At 51.1% G+C, this 23866-nt stretch overlaps 2 protein-coding genes across 10 annotated transcripts in view; one reads left to right on the forward strand and one right to left on the reverse strand.

Annotated features, from left to right (window-relative positions):
- LOC149336202 (uncharacterized) overlaps positions 1-23866 on the reverse strand; it is a 222140-nt gene that overhangs the window by 104621 nt on the left and 93653 nt on the right. The gene's annotated exons all lie outside the window — the stretch shown is intronic.
- LOC149336204 (uncharacterized) overlaps positions 1-23866 on the forward strand; it is a 203799-nt gene that overhangs the window by 29069 nt on the left and 150864 nt on the right. Inside the window, exons 6-9 of one of the 2 annotated variants that reach the window (XR_016284215.1) lie at positions 1720-2985; positions 3514-3839; positions 8830-17167; positions 18766-23530. The exons of the other annotated variant lie outside the window; for it this stretch is intronic. The gene's annotated coding sequence lies outside the window, so the exon portion shown is untranslated. Of the gene's footprint in view, positions 1-1719; positions 2986-3513; positions 3840-8829; positions 17168-18765; positions 23531-23866 lie in introns of those variants that run through there. 2 annotated transcript variants of the gene reach the window in all.

Consider the following 23866-nt stretch of genomic DNA (forward strand, 5'->3'; position numbering starts at 1 on the left):
GGACGTTGCAACAGCATCTAAACTTAGAGGTGGTGCCTGAAGGAATCTCGAATGGCAGGGGTGTTATGTGTTGGTTGTGGACAACCGCAGTGGCTCCGTGCTGAGCCCAGGCGGCATCCTCCCTAACCGTATCGGGCTTATCCTCGCACCATTTGTGCAGCGCTGCATTCCGCCCCTTCCTGCATTACCCTAAGCGATACTGCATTAGCACCGTTCTTGCTTCGAGTGGATGAATTCGGCCTCGCCCTGTCATCTGCTAGTTTTCCTGCTTAGCTCAGTCCTAGAGCCAACAGTATGGTGAGGCGGTGGTCCCGGGCACGAACCCCGGACCATAATTATTTCCCTCCGAGTAGCCATGAAGCCGTATGACAGCGCTTGTGTGCATGCTAATGAGTAATTTCTTCGTGACTGCAAATTTTCTCCGCCTTATGGGGCTCCTCTAAACCACGTTGGACTGCAGCACATGGGTTATTCTATGGCGTGAAACTCGCGTTAGTTCAAATTAACCTGGCCGTGAATCGGCTCATTCGGGGAGGCTGGCATGTGCACAGCACGCACCGTAGAGGGAGTGCTGATGATGGTGACGGAAAACTCGCACAACCGGCAACCATTATATCGCGCGTCACTGATTTCGAATCAAAATGTGAACACCCCGTACTCATCACTATGACTATCAGTCCAGAAAGTCCGATCGCCTACTCATTTAACATTGCGCCATGTGCGGGTGTTCCCTGCATGCTTTTATTTCACGGAGTGTTTGGGGGGGGGGGGGGGGATTGGTGTTGGTGAAGGATACGTGTTGGTTAATCCGCGAGAGGGCGCGCACTGCACCTTTCGTCCGCGCTACGAAAAATAGATATCGTTATGCTTGAAAAGTGTGTCGATTTGGAGAATTTTGTTTTGTCAGCATTACCAGAACTTGTCAGTGGTGGTCGTCACCACCCTGCCGCCATTCTAGAGACGCTGAATGGAAAGCTGGCTGCGCTGATGGAATTTTCTTTCGATATTCCCTTTTCGGCCTCGAAGGAGCTGCATATCATTGAAACAGCCGTCTTCTTAAATGCCCAAATGTGAGTAACCCACCTTACCTAAGCTCTCTAGGCGGATAGGACATTTTTTAGAAGGGTTGTTTTATAGGCCAGTTGGTGATCCTTACTTCAAGAAATGCTTCGGCGTGGCAGCCAATGACAAAACGTAGAAAGCACACTACAGAGCGCCAACTAACAACTGATTTTTTTTGTTGTTGATGAGCGCAAAGCATATATTCGTTGACGCGGGTTTCAATAAAATCAGTTGTTAGTTCGCGCTCTGTGGTGTGTTTTCTACGTTTTGTCCTTGTCTGCCGCGCCGAAGCATTTCTTGAAGTATGGATAGGACACATTCTCTGGGATGGCTTATACCAGCTCGCTTGAAAGCTCGTCTCTCTTAATTCACCACGGCAATATACACTACGTTCCAGCAATTGACCATAGCGCCTACGATACGATACGATACGATACACCTCCCCCCCCCCCCACACACACACACCCGCTGAAAACAAGCGCTATTTTTGAAACACCTGAGAGTTCAGCTCTTGGCGGTAATCACATTTCGTATCATTGCACTTTCATCAGCTGTACCTACGATTCGCACAGAGCAGATGCCATTGTGTGTATAGCAGAAAGGTCGTGCGTGCGAGCCCTCTACACCCTACTAAGTAGTGACACTGGTCTCGTGCAGACTTCTCAACCGTGTACGCGGCCTCCTTCGTCGACACTTTTTCTGCTGCCACCAGAAGGACGGAGGCGACATCTACCCACAAGCAGCTACATTAGCCGTACAAGCTCCATGCCACGCATGGCCACCGTGCAGTTCCGTATCCGTGGCTTGGAAGTCGGCACTGCTACTGTTTCTCATGCCGGCCAACAACGATGCTGTTCATCTCTGCTAGTGGCGCTGCTGCCATTCCTCATGCTAGTGGCGTCGCTGTCCGCCATACATATTGCACGCCGCACGACTGGCACAAACACGAAAATAGCTGCACATACAACAGAATCATCTCTAGCACTCAACAATTACAAACACAGATGCGGCCATGACAACAATGTGCGCACAATTTTATCTCACTCTACGACATACAAGCCACATGCATACACTGGCCGTGCACGCTGGAACAGACACAACCTAATCATACGTACACCATGTGGCGATAACAGCGACGCCTGCTAACCTCGTTATACCAAAAATACACCAGTACAGAGTCGACCATAACCGCAACAATGTCTTGGCTAAACATGGAAACCCTTCGTCAAAAGACAGTATTATCCACACTGAACGCACATCCACAAATACGCGACAACGCTCTACGGTGGCTTCTCGGCGGTGCTGGCTCCAAGTTGGCATTAAGAAAAGAAAATGACGCAGTAACTGTCTCAGTAACTGTCGCGCATATCTCGGTTGACACCTTAATCGCACCGTAAGGGAAGGGATCAAGGAGGAGGAAGTGAAAGTAGAAAGGAAGAAAGAGGTGCTGTAGTGGAGCTCTCTGGAATAATTTCGACCACCTGTGGATCTTTACGTGCACTGGCGCTGCACAGCACACGGGCGCGGCCACTGCGGCCGCTTTCGAACCGTGTACTTCGACGCAGCAGCCGAGAGCATTAACCAGTGAGGCACCGCGGCGGGTCCTATTTGTTCATGAGCCCTTCGTAACAGATGGCTTCGTACATTACAGTGTACATGAAGCGTGTCAATAGTATTTAAACTGTGCATCGCATTTTCTAGGCCATACTAGGTGATATAGACACAGCGTCGAAAACTAGCTTCACTGAACGAGTACGTGCACACTGACAACGACAGACGCCATGCACACGAACGCCCATGGCCATTCTAAGAAACTGCGACAACACTACTCTGCCACGTCCAGTCACCGCAGCGGCACTAACGAGGTCTGCTCCATCCCAAGAACAGCGTGGCAGTCCAGGCGGATGACACTAGAACACCGAGGTAGGTAACACCAACTTTTGAAAATGTGTGTGCTGAACCGCATTTTATAGTTTTTTTTAAGCGCGTTCTTGCGTGGTCGCTTTGTCAATTACTGTAAATTCATAATCATCATAGAGCGACAAGCACGTTAGCCGGTTCTTAGATAAACCGCACCGTTCAGTTGATTTCTACAGAACCTGTTTTTGGCCATCGGGAAACGGTCGTAAGGGTTAGCCCCCGCGAAGTGAGACAACGGTGTTTCCGATGGGGATACGAGCAAGAGCCTAGACAGAGAGATAACCCATAACGCCAGCTTTGCGTTGTTTCGGCGGCTGCAGCGTGTGTAACAAGAGCTGACTTGACCGCAAAACATTCAAATTTCGTGAATCCTTGTACGCGTGCTTCGCAGGTGCAAACCCTGCCATTGTATTTCCAGCAGCTCCTCCAGCGATCCTTACCCTTCCATTTCTCAAAATGCTAGGCTATGAGGTGGAAGAAAACGAGCCCTCTCGGGCACCTAAATATGGCACTCCTCATGCATGTTCGCAGATCATGCTCCACCCTGTGGACCGGCGAAGTATCAGCCTCGCAAGAGAGAGAGAGAGGTGTTACTAGAACATCGGCGCCATCGAGTGGGGACGCCTGCTACGACACCACCGACTGCAACCGGGTAGCCACAACCACAAGCTGTGCGCCTGACATTGCAAGGACGGCCAAGGGCGCTCAAACGAGAACGGCATGAACCACGTCGGGTGCCTAGTATTACATGATAAGCGTCACCAGGCAACAAAGAGCACTAAGCTTCCGGCCACCGCCACATAGCCACAAGCCTTACGCATCCTCAGCTGGCATCTCCAACTGAAGAGAAAATAATGGTGAGTACACCCTCGACACAACACATCCAAACCAAACCTCAAGAGTATGCCATAGATGTCGGCAGCTTCGCCAGCAAGCGCATTGATAGTTCCGCTACGCTACTGAAAAATGGCGTCGTTGTATGGCTTCCAGCGTGTGAGCCTCCGATGTGTGTAACCTGGGGTTATGTTGGAGGTAATGTCCGCACATAGTATTGGAGGTGTACGCAAGGTTCCTTCAGGGTCCTCATGTAAAAGCAGGCTCTGTTTGCCATTGACGGCGAGGGCCAGGGAATCACCGGCGGTTGGGCGAGTGTCTCTTGTGCAAGCTGTGAGGTCAGCTCATGATCAGCAATCCCAGTGTAGTCTCGCGCTCACACCGTAACGAACACCCCCACAGCACAACGGCATCCTTCGCATTTCACCTACATCAGCGGCGTTCGAGGTGAAACATCAAATGCCGTTAATCTGTATCTAATTGGTATCTGTGTTCCGCCAGTGTGCGTCAAATATCCCCAAGTGGCCCCAAAAGAGCCATTTTTTTCTCTTCCTTCTTTCAATACCTTGTTCACTTCACAGAACTCGTAATCCACGTTAAGGGGTTGAAGTTAGTCACGATTAGTCCGCAGCTGTACATACGATCATAGGGCAATGTCTTCCTCTGTGGTGTGAAGAAAGGCCCTGGCGTCGAGCTCGTGGCTTCCACTCAACTGTTGCCTATACCACTTTACGATCTTCGACGAGCCAGGCTCATCGTAAGCAGACAGTCATTCTTAGCTTCTGACAAGTCTGGATTGTAGTGTGTTTTCTGGCACTCTGCGTCCGGTTTAAGCTGACTAGGGCTCGGCAGAAGCAGTTTTTTGGGTCTCCGTGATGTTGCAGCACAGAGGACCATTTTGGTATCTTTTTCAAAAACATTAGGCGGTTCAGTATTCGTGGATGGCCAATTGGTTCATGATCATTTTTAACGTGGAGCAAGAGGCCATATACGTAAGGAAACAACGATAAGGACGAGACGTGCGCATGACTACATGGCATGCATGTAATGGTTTTAGTAGACCTCCATGCGCACATTCAAGCTTATGATGCGTGAATTGTAGGCTGCGATCCCACGTCTTTATATGTTAACATGTTTCGAATACGATGCCCTCCTATGTGTGTCTGTGTGCAGTTGACATGTGATTCCCGTTTGCACAGAGCCGTACTTTGTGCCTCGTGCGACACTCCGAAAATAAAGGGTGCGATGGTTTCCAGGAAGGAATGGCATTCTTGTCGTCAGGGGGGAGGGAGGTTGGTGCAGGAGTCATTTGATAGATACTGGTAAGCCGATGGGCTATGGAAGCGGTTCAGTGAACATCTGCCCAGTGTTGCGCTTTTGCGAGTACGCCGAATGTGTTTAATACAACAGGTCAGAGCTAGCATAGACAGGTGAGAGCTAAGGTAACGATTGGTCGCGACAGGTTTCTCGGGGAGACCACCAGATATTTCCTTGTGCAGGCTTTTTTCTAGCTTTTTTTTTTGTTTAGGTGTTGTGCCACTGTCACAGCTCGCGTTTGTTGCGGTGTCTTGGAGTGATGGGGGCTTAGCAGGACACGAGGAATTTCCAAACGCCTTTGGACACCAGAAAGAGCCCATAACCATGGTATTTACTGTTCAGATAGCCAGCACTACAACGGAGCATCGCGGGTGTCGTCTCCTAGTCTCCGGTGGTGACTTGAGTCCATAAATAGACGGGGGGAATTGCCAGCCATCATGTTCACGTTCGGGACCTCTGCTTGGTGAAGTCAGTGAGATGGTTTTGGCTGACCCTGTGTCCAGTCCATGAGCAACGACAGCAATGGAGGTAGGTTTTCCGAGGCTCCCCTTTTGGCCGCAAACATCGCATGATATGGCAGCGAGATCTGTCAGAGCTTTGAACGCAAATAAATACACCATATGCCAGTTGGGGCACGTGGCCTAAAGGTGTGTGCGAATCAGGTTTTCAAACGGCGGCAAAAATTCTGAAGTCAGAATACCCCGTGATCTTTCTGTGATACAAAGGGCAAGACACCCCAGCCACTGTGCGTTGGTTTCCAGTATAGTGAGTGAACCCAGTGCGTCCTGGAGGCTTGCGGCTGATCGAACCAAGCCTGGGTTTGGAGAGGTTTTTGGCTAGCCTAGTAGATGCGGAACCCGGGTTAGCTGCTGGCCGGAGGTCACTGAGCTCCGAAACAATTGAAAAAGTGGCCTGTCTCGGGTTTGGTTGTCAGCCCTCCGAAAGAAAATGGTGGCCTATCATACAATTTCGCGCGACAAATGTGCAATTAGCAGCAGTGGTCGTACATTTCGCTTTCTTAAGTGATCGCCTTCCCCCTGCGCCTTTGAATTTGATTTCGCGGTTCCTTTCTCGTGTAATTTTGTGGGCTTCGATGGATGCAAGCTTCTAAAATGTGTACGCGGGTGGGTGGTTGGTGAGTAGAGGCATTGACGCAGAGAAAGTGGCGTTTTCATGGAACAAGGCTGGTGGAAGGAGAAATTCTAACGAGAAGGTGTGTGTGGAAGGTGGAGGTGAGTGATAGGTAGAGGCTTCGGAATACGGACAAAGTCGTGTTGAGTAATGGCAGTTGTACTGCTAATGCATTCAACCTCGCTTTGCACCGAGTTCTGGGGCGGTAGCGCTCATTCAATCAGGACATGAAAAGGACCAGATTCCACTACACCAACCAAGCTGCTCAACAGCTTGCACCAAGTGTGAACACCGCCAAATGGCTCCTGTCCTTTTTCCGAGTTGTTCCCGAGCACCTCGGGCCGAGTGAACGTGTCAGGCGGCGGGGCATAGTGGGCGTGTCGGTGGTGGTGGATTGGATTGGAGTAAACTTTATTTGTGCCTGCAGTTGGGCGCTCGCGCGCCCCGACGAGGGCCTACGTCGTCTACGAGGCTGCCGTTACTCGGCGCGGGTCTGCGCTCGCCGTTGCCGGCTCGCTGGGTCCCTGCCTTTCGAGCGCCCCGAGGACCTGCTGGACGGCCCATAGCTGTTGGTCATGGTCGTTGCTCTTCGCTGCTGCCTCCAGCCGCGGCGGGATTGTTCCTGATCTTGCTTCCTTTGGATTTCTGATGCAGTCCCACAAGATGTGCGTGTGATCTACCGGCTCCCTCCGGCAGACTCTACACGTATCGGTCGGGTAGGTCTCGGTGTACATGCGATGCATCAGTCCCGGGCTCGGTATAGCGATCCGGTCTGGAGCTGTCTCAGTAGTACCGCCTCCGCACGACTCAGCCTCGGGTGCGGGGGTGGGAGAGTCCTGCGAGCCAGGCGGTAGGCCTTCGTGATTTCGCTGTAGTCGGTCATGCGGTCCTTGGCTCCGAACCACGTCGGACACCTGCCGGGGCGCGGTTGGTTAGCGCTCGCGCCGCTGCGCGTGCCGTCTCATTGTGTTTCGCGCGGCGTTCCGACGCGTCGCCCGCGTGCGCCGGAAACCACTTGATTCTTACTCTTCTGTCTTGCAGTTTAGTCGCTCGTAGTACGCGCTCGGCCTCCCTGCAGACTTGGCCTTTGGCGAAGTTTCGCACCGCCTGTCTCGAGTCACTCAGCACCGTGTAGCAGTCTGCGTCGGCGATGGCCAGGGCGATGGCCACCTCCTCCGCTTGTTCCGCTCCGGCGCCTCTCACGCTCGCTGCCGTCCTCGTGGCGCCGGTCGACGCCTCTATGACGACCGCTGCGAAGGCGTTCTGTTGGTATTCGGCCGCGTCCACGTACCGCGCGTGCTCGTCGTTGGCGTGCAGGTCGCTAATGAAATAGTTTAGGAGGTTGTAGTGGTGGTTGGAGCTCTCAGTCAGTAACCCCATTGGCATAGGCTGCTGTCCGGGCTCTTTCGATGAGTTGCGTTTGACTCTCTTCATCCGAGCTGGTCAGAGCTGCCTCCCACCCCTCCTGCGTTGGCTGGTTATTAACTGTGGTCGCCTGATTTTGTTGGCAGGCCCATACCATATGGTACAGGTCCGCCTTCTCCCCGCAGAATATGCATTCTGAGTCAAATGGCTCCGGGTCTATGGCATGTAGTCTTCGTGCATTATTTAAGTGTTGGTCTGTAGCTTTCGGAGGTGTTGTTGCTCCCCTTTATCTAGTGTCTTAGCCGGCGGAGGGTGGACCGACGGGATAGTCTTAAGTGCTGAAGTATGTCAATGTAAGTTAGTAGTGGGGTAGGAGGTTCCACGGCATCCGTACTGGGTGCCCGGGGGAGAAATGCTCGGGGTGGTAGAAGTTGGAGTAGCTAGTAGGGTTCGATGCCCTGAATCAACGACCGGAGGCTCGAGCAGACGTTCAGCGCACTCCTATGGATTTCTGAAAGAAAGAGTCCGACTCTAAGGATTAGTTACCATAAATCTCGCTGTCCTAATTCCCGTTCAGACACAAATAGCGTCTTCTATAAATTCAACCAAAGCATCCGCTCCCCATAGCCCAATCTAACCCATCTAGCCGCTTACGATAAAACGGCTACTACTTTAACCAGTGTTCACCTACTGGCCTGAAACTTGAGGGCTAACGAAAAGGCTTGAACTTAAGTTGGATAACGTTAAGAGACAGGAAGACAGTAGGCTAAATCAGGGGACAAACGTGCGTTAGAATTCCTAGATGAAATCAAGAAAAAAAAACAAATGGTAATGAGCAGGGCAAGCAATGCGGATAGAAGATAACCGATTGTCAATTGGGACAGATGAGTGGATTCCTAGAGAGGTCAGTCGTAGGATAAACACCGGAAAATTGTGCTCTGTTAAAGCAGTTAAGCTAAATCCGAGGGCATTAGGCAGAGTGTTTCAGTTCTGGAATACTTTAAAAAGGACTCTAGTAAGTTTCATTATCGCCTAAGTGCTTATAATGTCATGTCGCAAAAAACATTGCTCCTACTGTCATAAGTGGTTTGATGGCGTTGACCATGAACACAGGTGCACAGATTCCTATGCACTGCGAATGCAAACCATTGCGCTCATTCAGAACTTAAGATAGAAAATGGGGGCATTGCCTTCTTGCAGGTTTCATCGATCCGGATACTGCAAGGTGCGGGTCACCACGGGAAGATGAGTCACTGCCTTTTGTCGGGAGCTACGGAACTTCTCAGCGGATACGCAGACACGTGGCGAGTCACAATCGTATCGCAGCACGTGGAATCAGCTGGCTGCCATGACGTGAGGCTTCTGGATCTTGATTGATGATTGATTGATTGATCGGTCGATCGGTGGATCGCTCGCCAAAGTTTTGCGTTCATTTCGCCGCTGCTTCTATTCCTCAGGGCGGACACAGATCGGCGGCTTTCAGCCGCTCAAATCGGCGACGCTGGTGCTATTCCTCATGTGAACGGCACTGACCGTTCTTTCAACAAGACAGCCCACACTTTTGACCAAGGCAGCCGCAGAAGAACTACCCAGCGCTTTCAACAACGATCACAACAAAGCAAAAGCCGCACTGCACCCACAGCCACATCAACGCCAGCGACCCCAACAAAACAGCGACCACGACGTTAGCAGCAAGCACAGGAGAACCAATCACCACCCCCGATAACCGCAAACATGGAACCCAAAAGAGGCACTCCCGCGACTACGTCAAGAATACTAGCCTACCCACCAACGCAGACACAGTTTACCGAAAAACAACAGGCCCGAAGACTGCAAGCATCCACAACAACTACTGCCGATAACCGCAACCATGGAACTCAAGACAGGCACTGCCGCGACTACGTCAAGAATACTAGCCTACCCACCAGCGCAGACACAGTTTACCGAAAAACAACAGTCCCGAAGACTGCAAGCATCCACAACTACTACTTCCGATAACCGCAAGCATGGAACGCAAGAGAGTTACTCCCGCGACTACGTCAAGAATACTAACATACCCACCAGCGCAGACACAGTTTACCGAAAAACAACAGGCCCGAAGACTGCAAGCATCCACAACTACTACTTCCGATAACCGCAAGCATGGAACCCAAGAGAGGCACTCCCGCGACTACGTCAATAATATTAGCCTGCCCGTCAGCGCAGACACAGTTTACAGAAAAACAACAGGCCCGAAGACTGCAAGCATCCACAACTACTACCTCCGATAACCGCGAGCATGGAACCCAAGAGAGGCACTGCCGCGACTACGTCACGAATACTAGCCTACCCAACAGCGCAGACACAGTTTACCGAAAAACAACAGGCCCGAATACTGCAACCATCCACACCTACTACTTCCGATAACCGCAAGCATGGAACCCAAGAGAGTCACTCCCGCGACTACGTCAAGAATACTAACATACCCACCAGCGCAGACACAGTTTACCGAAAAACAACAGGCCCGAAGACTGCAAGCATCCACAACTACTACTTCCGATAACCGCAAGCATGGAACCCAAGAGAGGAACTCCCGCGACTACGTCAGGAATATAGCCTACCCACCAGCGCAGTCACAGTTTACCGGAAAACAGCAGGCCCGAAGACTGCAAGCATCCACAACTACTACTTCTGATAACCGCAAGCATGGAACCCAAGAGAGGCACTGCCGCGACTATGTCACGAATACTAACCTACCCACCAGTGCAGACACAGTTTACCGGAAAACAACAGGCCCGAAGACTGCAAGGATCCACAACTACTACTTCCGATAACCGCGAGCATGGAACCCAAGAGAGGCACTAGCGCGAATACGTCACGAATACTAACCTACCCACCAGTGCAGACACAGTTTACCGAAAAACAACAGGCCCGAAGACTGCAAGCATCCACAACTACTACTTCCGATAACCGCAAGCATGGAACCCAAGAGAGTCACTCCCGCGACTACGTCAAGAATACTAACATACCCACCAGCGCAGACACAGTTTACCCAAAAACAACAGGCCCGAAGACTGCAAGCATCCACAACTACTACTTCCGATAACAGCGAGCATGGAACCCAATAGAGGCACTGCCGCCACTACGTCAAGAATACTAGCCTACCCACCAGCGCAGACACAGTTTACCGAAAAACAACACGCCCGAAGACTGCAAGCATCCACAACTACTACTTCCGATAACCGCGAGCATGGAACCCATAGAGGCACTGCCGCGACTACGTCAAGAATACTAGCCTCCCCACCAGCGCAGACACAGTTTACCGAAAAACAACAGGCCCGAAGACTGCAAGCATCCACAACTACTACTTCCGATAACCGCGAGCATGGAACCCAAGATAGGCACTAGCGCGACTACGTCACGAATACTAACCTACCCACCAGTGCAGACACAGTTCACCGAAAAACAACAGGCCCGAAGACTGCAAGCATCCACAACTACTACTTCCGATAAGCGCAAGCATGGAACCCAAGAGAGGCACTCCCGCGACTACGTCACGAATACTAACCTACCCACCAGTGCAGACACAGTTTACCGAAAAACAACAGGCCCGAAGACTGCAAGCATCCGCAACTACTACTTCCGATAACCCCGAGCATGGAACCCAAGAGAGAGGCACTCCCGCGACTACGTCACGAATACTAACCTACCCACCAGTGCAGACACAGTTTACCGAAAAACAACAGGCCCGAAGACTGCAAGCATCCGCAACTACTACTTCCGATAACCGCGAGCATGGAACCCAAGAGAGGCACTCCCGCGACTACGTCACGGATACTAACCTACCCACCAGCGCAGACACAGTTTACCGAAAAACAACAGGCCCGAAGACTGCAAGCATCCGCAACTACTACTTCCGATAACCGCGAGCATGGAACCCAAGAGAGGCACTCCCCCGACTACGTCACGGATACTAACCTACCCACCAGCGCATACACAGTTTACCAACAGGCCCGAAGACTGCAAGCATCCACAACTACTACTTCCGATAAGCGCAAGCATGGAACCCAAGAGAGGCACTCCCGCGACTACGTCACGAATACTAACCTACCCACCAGTGCAGACACAGTTTACCGAAAAACAACAGGCCCGAAGACTGCAAGCATCCGCAACTACTACTTCCGATAACCCCGAGCATGGAACCCAAGAGAGAGGCACTCCCGCGACTACGTCACGAATACTAACCTACCCACCAGTGCAGACACAGTTTACCGAAAAACAACAGGCCCGAAGACTGCAAGCATCCGCAACTACTACTTCCGATAACCGCGAGCATGGAACCCAAGAGAGGCACTCCCGCGACTACGTCACGGATACTAACCTACCCACCAGCGCAGACACAGTTTACCGAAAAACAACAGGCCCGAAGACTGCAAGCATCCGCAACTACTACTTCCGATAACCGCGAGCATGGAACCCAAGAGAGGCACTCCCCCGACTACGTCACGGATACTAACCTACCCACCAGCGCATACACAGTTTACCGAAAAACAACAGGCCCGAAGACTGCAAGCATCCACAACTACTACTTGCGATAACCGCGAGCATGGAACCCAAGAGAGGCACTCCCGTGACTACGTCACGAATACTAACCTACCCACCAGTGCAGACACAGTTTACCGAAAAACAACAGGCCCGAAGACTGCAAGCATCCACAACTACTACTTCCGATAACCGCGAGCATGGAACCCAAGAGAGGCACTCCCGCGACTACGTCACGAATACTAACCTACCCACCAGTGCAGACACAGTTTACCGAAAAACAACAGGCCCGAAGACTGCAAGCATCCACAACTACTACTTCCGATAACCGCGAGCATGGAACCCAAGAGAGGCACTCCCGTGACTACGTCACGAATACTAACCTACCCACCAGTGCAGACACAGTTTCCCGAAAAACAACAGGCCCGAAGACTGCAAGCATCCACAACTACTACTTCCGATAACCGCGAGCATGGAACCCAAGAGAGGCACTCCCGCGACTACGTCACGAATACTAACCTACCCACCAGTGCAGACACAGTTTACCGAAAAACAACAGGCCCGAAGACTGCAAGCATCCGCAACTACTACTTCCGATAACCGCGAGCATGGAACCCAAGAGAGGCACTGCCGCGACAACGTCAAGAATACTAGCCTACCCAACAGCGCAGACACAGTTTACCGAAAAACAACAGGCCCGAATACTGCAAGCATCCACAACAACTACTGCCGATAACCGCAACCATGGAACTCAAGACAGGCACTCCCGCGACTACGTCACGAATATTAACCTACCCACCAGTGCAGACACAGTTTACCGAAAAACAACAGGCCCGAAGACTGCAAGCATCCACAACTACTACTTCCGATAACCGCGAGCATGGAACCCAAGAGAGGCACTGCCGCGACTACGTCACGAATACTAACCTACCCACCAGTGCAGACACAGTTTACCGAAAAACAACAGGCCCGAAGACTGCAAGCATCCACAACTACTACTTCCGATAAGCGCAAGCATGGAACCCAAGAGAGGCACTCCCGCGACTACGTCACGAATACTAACCTACCCACCAGTGCAGACACAGTTTACCGAAAAACAACAGGCCCGAAGACTGCAAGCATCCGCAACTACTACTTCCGATAACCCCGAGCATGGAACCCAAGAGAGAGGCACTCCCGCGACTACGTCACGAATACTAACCTACCCACCAGTGCAGACACAGTTTACCGAAAAACAACAGGCCCGAAGACTGCAAGCATCCGCAACTACTACTTCCGATAACCGCGAGCATGGAACCCAAGAGAGGCACTCCCGCGACTACGTCACGGATACTAACCTACCCACCAGCGCAGACACAGTTTACCGAAAAACAACAGGCCCGAAGACTGCAAGCATCCGCAACTACTACTTCCGATAACCGCGAGCATGGAACCCAAGAGAGGCACTCCCCCGACTACGTCACGGATACTAACCTACCCACCAGCGCATACACAGTTTACCGAAAAACAACAGGCCCGAAGACTGCAAGCATCCACAACTACTACTTGCGATAACCGCGAGCATGGAACCCAAGAGAGGCACTCCCGTGACTACGTCACGAATACTAACCTACCCACCAGTGCAGACACAGTTTACCGAAAAACAACAGGCCCGAAGACTGCAAGCATCCACAACTACTACTTCCGATAACCGCGAGCATGGAACCCAAGAGAGGCACTCCCGCGACTACGTCACGAATACTAACCTACCCACCAGTGCAGACACAGTTTACCGAAAAACAACAGGCCCGAAGACTGCAAGCATCCACAACTACTACTTCCGATAACCGCGAGCATGGAACCCAAGAGAGGCACTCCCGTGACTACGTCACGAATACTAACCTACCCACCAGTGCAGACACAGTTTCCCGAAAAACAACAGGCCCGAAGACTGCAAGCATCCACAACTACTACTTCCGATAACCGCGAGCATGGAACCCAAGAGAGGCACTCCCGCGACTACGTCACGAATACTAACCTACCCACCAGTGCAGACACAGTTTACCGAAAAACAACAGGCCCGAAGACTGCAAGCATCCGCAACTACTACTTCCGATAACCGCGAGCATGGAACCCAAGAGAGGCACTGCCGCGACAACGTCAAGAATACTAGCCTACCCAACAGCGCAGACACAGTTTACCGAAAAACAACAGGCCCGAATACTGCAAGCATCCACAACAACTACTGCCGATAACCGCAACCATGGAACTCAAGACAGGCACTCCCGCGACTACGTCACGAATATTAACCTACCCACCAGTGCAGACACAGTTTACCGAAAAACAACAGGCCCGAAGACTGCAAGCATCCACAACTACTACTTCCGATAACCGCGAGCATGGAACCCAAGAGAGGCACTGCCGCGACTACGTCACGAATACTAACCTACCCACCAGTGCAGACACAGTTTAACGAAAAACAACAGGCCCGAAGACTGCAAGCATCCACAACTACTACTTCCGATAACCGCGAGCATGGCACCCAAGAGAGGCACTCCCGCGACTACGTCACGAGTACTAACCTATCCACCAGTGCAGACACAGTTTCCCGAAAAACAACAGGCCCGAAGACTGCAAGCATCCACAACTACTACTTCCGATAACCGCGAGCATGGAACCCAAGAGAGGCACTGCCGCGACTACGTCAAGAATACTAGCCTACCCAACAGCGCAGACACAGTTTACCGAAAAACAACAGGCCCGAATACTGCAACCATCCACACCTACTACTTCCGATAACCGCAAGCATGGAACCCAAGAGAGTCACTCCCGCGACTACGTCAAGAATATTAGCATACCCACCAGCGCAGACACAGTTTACCGAAAAAAAACAGGCCCGAAGACTGCAAGCATCCACAACTACTACTTCCGATAACCGCAAGCATGGAACCCAAGAGAGGAACTCCCGCGACTACGTCAGGAATATAGCCTACCCACCAGCGCAGTCACAGTTTACCGGAAAACAGCAGGCCCGAAGACTGCAAGCATCCACAACTACTACTTCTGATAACCGCAAGCATGGAACCCAAGAGAGGCACTCCCGTGACTACGTCACGAATACTAACCTACCCACCAGTGCAGACACAGTTTACCGAAAAACAACAGGCCCGAGGACTGCAAGCATCCACAACTACTACTTCCGATAACCGCGAGCATGGAACCCAAGAGAGGCACTCCCGCGACTACGTCACGGATACTAACCTACCCACCAGCGCATACACAGTTTACAGAAAAACAACAGGCCCGAAGACTGCAAGCATCCACAACTACTACTTCCGATAACCGCGAGCATGGAACCCAAGAGAGGCACTCCCGCGACTACGTCACGAATATTAACCTACCCACCAGTGCAGACACAGTTTACCGAAAAACAACAGGCCCGAAGACTGCAAGCATCCACAACTACTACTTCCGATAACCGCGAGCATGGAACCCAAGAGAGGCACTGCCGCGACTACGTCACGAATACTAACCTACCCACCAGTGCAGACACAGTTTAACGAAAAACAACAGGCCCGAAGACTGCAAGCATCCACAACTACTACTTCCGATAACCGCGAGCATGGAACCCATAGAGGCACTCCCGCGACTACGTCACGAATACTAACCTACCCACCAGCGCAGACACAGTTTACCGAAACACAACAGGCCCGAAGACTGCGAGCATCCACTACTTCCAGTCAGGAAAGGCCCGATGAGAGATACGACAACCAAGGCCACAAACATAAACGCGTGATAAATCATGAAATAACCAGTCTGTACGACGACCACCAGGATTACTTCATCAATATAATTACCGTACCCATAAAACATCCAAAGCACACGCTCGCCACCGCAAGAAAAGTACAGCTACCATATCAAACGCCGCTAATAACTCAATCTAGAAAGAGCATTGAGACACGAAACAAATAGAAATGCTCCTGAAACAAAAAGACATTCGCAAGCACATCAAATTAAGTTTTAAGCACACACGGCCAAGAAAAATGCGAGAGCCAAGAAGACAAGCGTGATCGTATCATCCCTCAAGAAATGTACTTCCAGTTCGATGCTCTCCCCATTAACAATTATTACCCAAGCTACGAATCCCACAAAGAACGCTCCCACGTACGGCCATCATGCAAACAACCAAAGCCAAAAGCCCAATCGAGACAAGTCCCGCAATCCAGAAGACGCCATCAACCACTTCAAGCCACTAAGCGATCACAACGAGCCCAAGTTCAAGCTGTGAGTCTACCAGTATTAGAAGCGACTGAAGCAAGCACTTCATAGTTTTGCACGGCAGCGAAGACAATGTCAGTCTAGAGACGACGCCACGGAAGATTGGTTGGTTTATGGGGTTTAACGTCCCAAAGCGACTCGGGCTATGAGAGACGCCGTATTGAAGGGCTCCGGAAATTCCGACCCCCCGGGGTTCTTTAAGTTGCACTGGCTTCCACAGTACACTGGCCTCTAGAATTTCGCCTCCATAGAAATTCGACCGCCGCGGCCGGGATCGAGACCGCGTCTTTCGAGTCAGCGGCCGAACACCATATCCACTGAGCCACCTAGGCAGACCAACGCCATAGAAGAGAAAAAAATTAATTTTATTATTTATTCACCCAAACGATTAGATTTTTGGGGGAAGGCTAAAACAAAGGGAACAGACACTAAAAAGTTGACAGATTATTACGATAGCTGACGATGCGAAGTTTGAGAGCAGCTCTTCCCTACTGGCAGCTAGGTGGCGTGGTACGTTTGTAGGCACCCTCCAGGATATTTCCGTGGCAGCCACCTTCCAGGGGGCGTTTCACTCTGCTGCTTGGACAACCGGTTATGCCGACGCCGACGACTACGACTTGGAAGCCAGCAACGGGCGCCTAAGAGCTGCGCTCTAAAATGAACTAGCGACTTGAGGAGCTTCGTGCCCCGTTTCACACCTCACCATGGCCTGGTTGCTCAAGCTCAGCAAAGACGTCCGTGGTCCTTCGAAATAAACGCGGTGAGTTTGCAATCTCTACAGTTTTCTCGAATGTGCAGAAAGGGCTTGAGGCCATAGCCCAATAGCTTTAAAGGGTGTGTGGATGGTTCGCCCTTTGCTTCAAGGCCACAATATTGGAAACTTAAAACTTTAATTGCAATGTGACCAATAGCGAGTGAGTGAAGAAACTCCATAAAATGAAAGAGAAGAGAACCTCCGCTCTCCGGGCGTGGTCCTCAGTCAAGGACTACGATGGAAGAGGCCAGGATTAGGGATCAGAGGTGGGGATAGGGGTAGCATCCCGTGGATACGGACATGCCCATACAAGCCTCGCATGATGGCCAGTGGCTGGAGTCTGTGGGGAGTAGTAGTGATCCATGCTCAAGTGTGGATAGGAGCCAAGACGTCTTCGTGTCGCAAGAGTAGTTACAGTTGGAGGAGAGCCCGCGTTTCCCTGTACCGAAGGTACAAGCTCGGAACGGCTGTCCCGCCGCGGGGGCTCATGGTTTTGGCGCTCATTATATCCAAAGCGACACAGTTAGGTTTGGAATATCCACGTTCAACGCACTTAAAAGGTTAATTCCGATTTCCACGCTTGCAAGTTCGTTATATCCGTAGAAACATACGAAATTTTACTTTATTCGTGGTTAATACACGAAAGTTCATTATATCCATGCTTTTGATATACAAAATTTTGTTATATCGAAAGTTAACGCACAAAAGGTAGTTATATTCGAGGTAGCATACTAAAGTTCGTTATATCTGAGGAAGTGTACCGAGTTCGTATAGATAGTATACCAAGTTCGTTCGTAGCCCAGTGCGCAGGCTGCCACCTGGCGCTAGCTACTGACAGACGGCGGTCGCCATTTTGATTTTGTTGTGACCGGGCCTGCGGGAGACGCCGGAAGGTGTCATCAGGCATTGCGGCGTTGTGGGGAATCGACGACGGCGCTGCATCTAAAGCGCGCCAGGGTGAACTTCCTATGTGTGGTGGCCGTGCCAGTGGTGTGACATCGTACGCCTCACCCGCAGGATCCCCGCCTCACTACGCTGGAGGGTAGAACGAGGATGCGACCGCGCACGCGAATGACAAAGTACCAGGCACTCATCGCGCAACCTAGGGATCTAGAGAGAGGCGCCGCTATACAGGGTGTCTCACCTAAGACTTGTCTTTTCGAGTTACAAGAGCGCTTTTTCGGTACAGCATCGTCAGCGCTGTAGTACATCAGAATACAACTAAGACGGTCTAACTAGCAGGAGGGTAACTAATATTGAATAGTTAACTTTCTAACTATGACTGTTAGGCTCCTTAATTGTTAAGAGGCGTGTAGCCCTCTGTAAATAATATGCACATCACTGTTTAGAACTTAGAAAACGCGGTTACACTCGGCGCTGTGGCGCAACAAATGTTGGCTACACCGTGCGCCATCGTACATGGGCTTTCGTGAAGCTTGCAGGCGAAGCAACTTCTCCAGTGGACGTAACTCGTCGAATAACTCCGAGCGTTTCGACTCTGGGCGGCCACAGAACATCTTGTGCGCAGTGTCGAAGTAGGCACTGCTACTGTTCTTCATGTCGGGCTGCAACGGCTGGTAACTGAGCTGTGCCTGTTTGTGCAGGCTTCTGGAGCGTGGACGCTGGCAAGCATCGCCTATCTGTAGTGGTGAGCGCCTTTGTCGACACCTCTTCTGCTGCCTCCAGAACGACGGAGGCGACTTCTGTCCACAAGCGGATACACCTCCGTATGCGTCGCTTCGTAGTCGGCGCTGCTACTGTTTCTCATGCCGGCCAGCAACGAAGCTGTTTGCCTCTGCTAGTCTCTGCTAGTGGCGCTGCTGCCATTCCTCATGCAAGTGGCGTCGCTGTCCGCCGTACAACACACATGCAACACAAGTACAACTGCCATATTAGCTGCATATCCAACAAAGCGGTAATTTCCACAATTCACGATCACAGATGCGATGACCGCGCTGAAGTGATTCGAATTTTAGCTGGGGCTGCAACGAACAAGCTACAGATACCACTGGAGCAAGCAACAACCGCAACTTAATGATAAATACACCACGATGCGATAATCGCGACCACAACCCAAACTTCTTCGAGTTGAACCCTACAGCCACAGCGATGGCGGCCACAACGCCCACATCGACGTTGATGAGTAAACTTAGGAGCTCCCTGTAAAGCGAAAGCAAAATCCATCATGCACGCAGGTCCACGTATGCGCGACTGCCCGCCTCGGTGGCTCCGTGGCTGTGGCGTCCTCATTGTGATGTTTGACGCAGCGGCGGCATTTCAGTGCTGGACGATACGGGAAAAAAATGCACGTATAATAATATTCGAACGTACAGTCAAGAACCGCAGGTGTGCATAATTATACGCAAGCCGTCTATTGAAACGCCTCTCATATGGCAGACAGTTTTCACAGAACATCCATTTTTCCAGACTGTTCCCAATCGCCATGACTATCGAAAACAAAACAGAGCAAAAAAAACAGTCTGCTCACCTACATGGCTCTTGGTCACCTAGAAAAAGTCTGCCAAACAGTGTAATCGCACTGGACATACGGGTTAAATGCAGGAAAACCTTCCAACTGCTTTCCAATAGCTCATGCACGTCTTGTCTCCAACGGCATTTCTCCCGTTCCTCTTGCCAGCGGCAATTTCAGCCCAGACGGCGCTCCTGGTGCTCCTCATGCCGGCAAACATTTACACACCCCAAAAGCACCAAGAACCGCTCTTTCACGCTAAACCCAAACCTCCAACCCCACGAACACACGCCCCAACAGTTATTCTTCAGAGTGGCCATCTGTCCAACCACTACAATGAAAACCACAGCGACAAAGTCACAACTACAACGAACATTGGCCCAGCGAAAGGAAACACCGCAACGACACACGCATGCATACGAACCATAACCACTAGCGGTGCGTCTCCTGGAGCGGCCGTGGAGAATGTGCAAGGAGAGCTTCGACCACTGCACGGACCACTGACGAGAACAACTATCATACCCCGACAACCACTGCCACAAAAATGCAACGGCGTTGACGATTCTTCCAATGCTCATCCGGGATATCCGGATAAAAACGTTAGGCTGGATTAAGCATGGCTTGAACCTAGTTTGGGGAGCGTAAGCTTTGGCACGGTTGCGCTCCATGTCTGCAGCCTGGTAGGCTTCCCGCCGAGCTATATCCGTACGATGACCACATTCGGTCGAACACTTCAGCTGAAGCGAAGACACCTTCGGCCCAGCCAGACGCCACCGCATCGTCCATGGCCAGACTGAAGAGGGAAGGCCGCGAAGCAGCTTTTTATCCCTTCTAATTAAGCAGTTCATGCGATTTCGTGGCGTGACATCACTGACCGGTTCGGCTAGTGGCTAGATCCAGGAGCGAGCGCCGCGGCGCAGCTGTGGACTCGCGTGATGGCGAAGCGTGACGTCGCTACCATCTGCCAGACTCTCGCTGATCCGGCTCAAGGCTATTTAATCGGAGATGAGCAACCCTTGAGATACTTGGCGTAAGGAGCTTGCGCTCCGAAATGCACCGCCAGCATTTCCTGTGGATTCTGTCCAGCAGTGCGGCCAGAATAGCGCTTGTTCTGTTCTTCGTGAGGGCGGCGACGGTAATCACGCCTACGTTCCTTGACCGGGCACAAGTTTTTTTCATGACGGTGGTTGCGGCCATCCCGTACTTATGCACAGCCTCGAATACAGAAACGCTGTGCGTTGCTCCCAAATGACCCACCTAGCGCTAGAAAAGCCACGCAACTGCCTCTAGTAAGAGAATGATGCAGAGATGGTTACTGTGCAGAAACTCTCAGAACACCCGTACAATAAGACTACATCGAAAACATGTAACCTGTAACGTAACGTAATGTCTATAAATGTCGACCACGACCGACCGAATAGTAGCCGTTTACCTGCAACAAACCCAGAGCAACGCTGCCTCGACGACCATATCCACGATTTCCCCTGGTACGGTACTAGGCTGCAACAATGTGAAATACGACAACGTCAACTATCGCCGATCCAGTTTTCTACCCACTCTTTCCCGGTTGCTATCCTGTTCTCCTCCTTCCCGATCTCTCGTCCCGGCCTGCACCAAGCATGGCCGTTTCCCTTCTTACTTACATCCCTCCCACTTCTTTCTCTCTTCTTGTCCAAGCTGTGCGGACGTTGGCGATCCGACCACTATCAACTAATCCTAAACATACTAGCTCGGCCCTTGCCGAGCTATAAAATTTTTCATACCCAGTCCAACCAACCTTCGTTTTTATGCGAAGCATATTGCTAGAGCTACCACTCACGCCGTCGCCGTGGGACCCCCACGTGACACCGTGACGTCACACCACGTGACACCGTGACGTCACACCACGTGACATCGGATGAGAGAGCCGGCCTCCACCTCGCGCCGTCGCCGTGGGACCCCTAGCCGTCACGCCACGTGACACCGTGACGTCACACCACGTGACATCGGATGAGAGAGCCGGCCTCGCGCCGTCGCCGTGAGACCCCTAGCCGTCACACCCGCGCATTCCCGCGCATTTCGAACGCGCGTTCACACTCGGTGTAGGTGAAACGCTCGCTCCACCGGGCAGGCAGACGCGGCTTCCGTGGCAATCCAGGCGCTCACCCAACGCGCGTCTCGGGGTTAGTCGGCGTTCCGCTGTAGCCATGCCGTTGTCTTCCCCCACGACGAAGGCTTCTAGTGGTTGTATTAAAATGACCAAGTATTCAACCAAGGAAAGCCATGTATTACCAAGCCTAGCCACCAATATGCTTCGCATTCCCCAGGCTTAGCCAAGCTGAGCCTCAGCAATTTTTTTTTATTGTCCACAGATCACAGGTCCTTCCAGTGCCCTCTCAATGCGAACTGGGGTCCGCATTTCTGCCCTCATCCAACCGCTTGTTCGTTCACTCTACTTTCCTATGCACAATTGGCGCATTTCCTCTCTCATGGGACTTCTTCCTATCATGTCGGCCGTAGACGGGGGCACCAAATGGCCAGTTTTGGTGGGCTCTTGCCCTGCCTCTGCTACCAAGGCATGGGGTTTAGTTCCCTTTTCTTCGGCACGGGTTAACCTTTGCCCGTTTTTCCCACTCCCTTCCCTGCTCCCTGCTCGCAGGATTAGTCTTTTCTCTTGGCATGGACCCGTCCTTGCCGCTTTTCACAGTCCTGCCCTTCTCCTGCCTGTTTTGTCACGCGGTGACTTCTCTTACAGTGTCTTCCTTTTCTTCCGCCCATTCAGAGGTTGCACCTACTGCCAGCAACCACCAAGCGCTAAAGTTCTTGGGCACAACAGACAACTTCCTACTACCTCGTTCTTTCTTCAGTGAACTCTTTTACCGATGCTTTTCTGGCCCGCTTTGCTTGCCTTTCTGCATCTTTTCATTTTGTTCCCCGCACATATTCCTTTTTTAGATATCTTCTTGGGCTTTTCGCCCCTATTCTCTTTTGCTTTACTTGGTTTATGCAGGCTATAACCATGTGCTGGCGTGAACCACCCAAGAAGGGCCACTGCGAATGTGCGGATCATCAGATGTGCAACTACAACAGCAACGATCACAACCACGACCGCAACAGCACAACAATGAATATCACAGAAGAACAGCCGCAACAACACTGCAACCACGTTGGCTCCAACGACGACTTCCACAACTTTCCCGACAGCAACGCTTTGCACTTGCTATTGGTCATCGTCCCGTTGTATTGTGCTGTGTTGGGTTTAATGGCGCATAAGCGGCTAAGGCTATCATGCGCCAAGCTCAGGGTATAGAAAATTGTTTTATATAGGATGTTATACAAAAATGTAAATCAACGGGGGTGTAATGGTCAAGTAAAGCTCTAGTTTGGGCGAGTTGGTTGATGTTGAAAGAAAAAACTAGTAATGGCGCAAGAAACGAGGACACGGAAGGCACACAAAAGACAGGACTGACGCCCTGAAATGGGCCTAAAAAGTTATTTCTTGCAACCTAGTAAACACATATGACAAAATTTTAGAAGTGACTTATGGTAAAAGCTTTAAAGAAGGTCAGGCAAGGATGTCGAGGGTCCAACAAATCGAATAAAGACCTCAGCCTGCTTTTCAGTACGGAAGAATGGCTGAGGTGTGATTTACATCTACAATTTTTTTACTGCTATGTTAAAACCTTAAAAGCCTTTTAAATGTCAGCAAGTGCATGTTCACCTAACCAAAGTTGGATGGAATATTATGTGTTCATTATAAAAAACTTTAAACTGCTCCATCCTCAGTCTCAAGTTTTCTGCATGAAAATAAAACGTGCTTGGGCGAGTTGATATGCCATGTTCTTTGTTTTCTTTTTGTTGTTTGGAGCCTGATCTATTTATTTCCACGTTCCAAGCAATAAACTTTTAGTTGCAAGTCAGCGCCTCTCTGTGTGTGTGTATCTTCCTTTAGTCCTTGTCTATTTCGCGCTGTTCTTGAATAAAACATGGTTTATAGTTAGCTCATCTTCGCATAATTCACATTGAGGCTTGTCTTGTTTTGTTAGTAGGAAATCATGTGTGAGTTGCGTGTGCCCTATACGAAGACGACAGATAACCACTTACTGGCTTTACTAAGTGTAGTTTGTTATTTGCTTCACTGTTCCAACGGACTGTCATTTTTGTCTTATTCAATCTTTAAAGGGCATATTTGCTTTTCTGATTTGCTTGTCACAAGCTTGAGCTGCGCAGAAGTCTGCTCTCTCGTTTCCTTTTAT

Source organism: Amblyomma mixtum, chromosome 7 (assembly GCF_055824585.1).
Source record: "Amblyomma mixtum isolate Tamu chromosome 7, ASM5582458v1, whole genome shotgun sequence".
In the NCBI taxonomy this organism is placed as follows: domain Eukaryota; kingdom Metazoa; phylum Arthropoda; class Arachnida; order Ixodida; family Ixodidae; genus Amblyomma; species Amblyomma mixtum.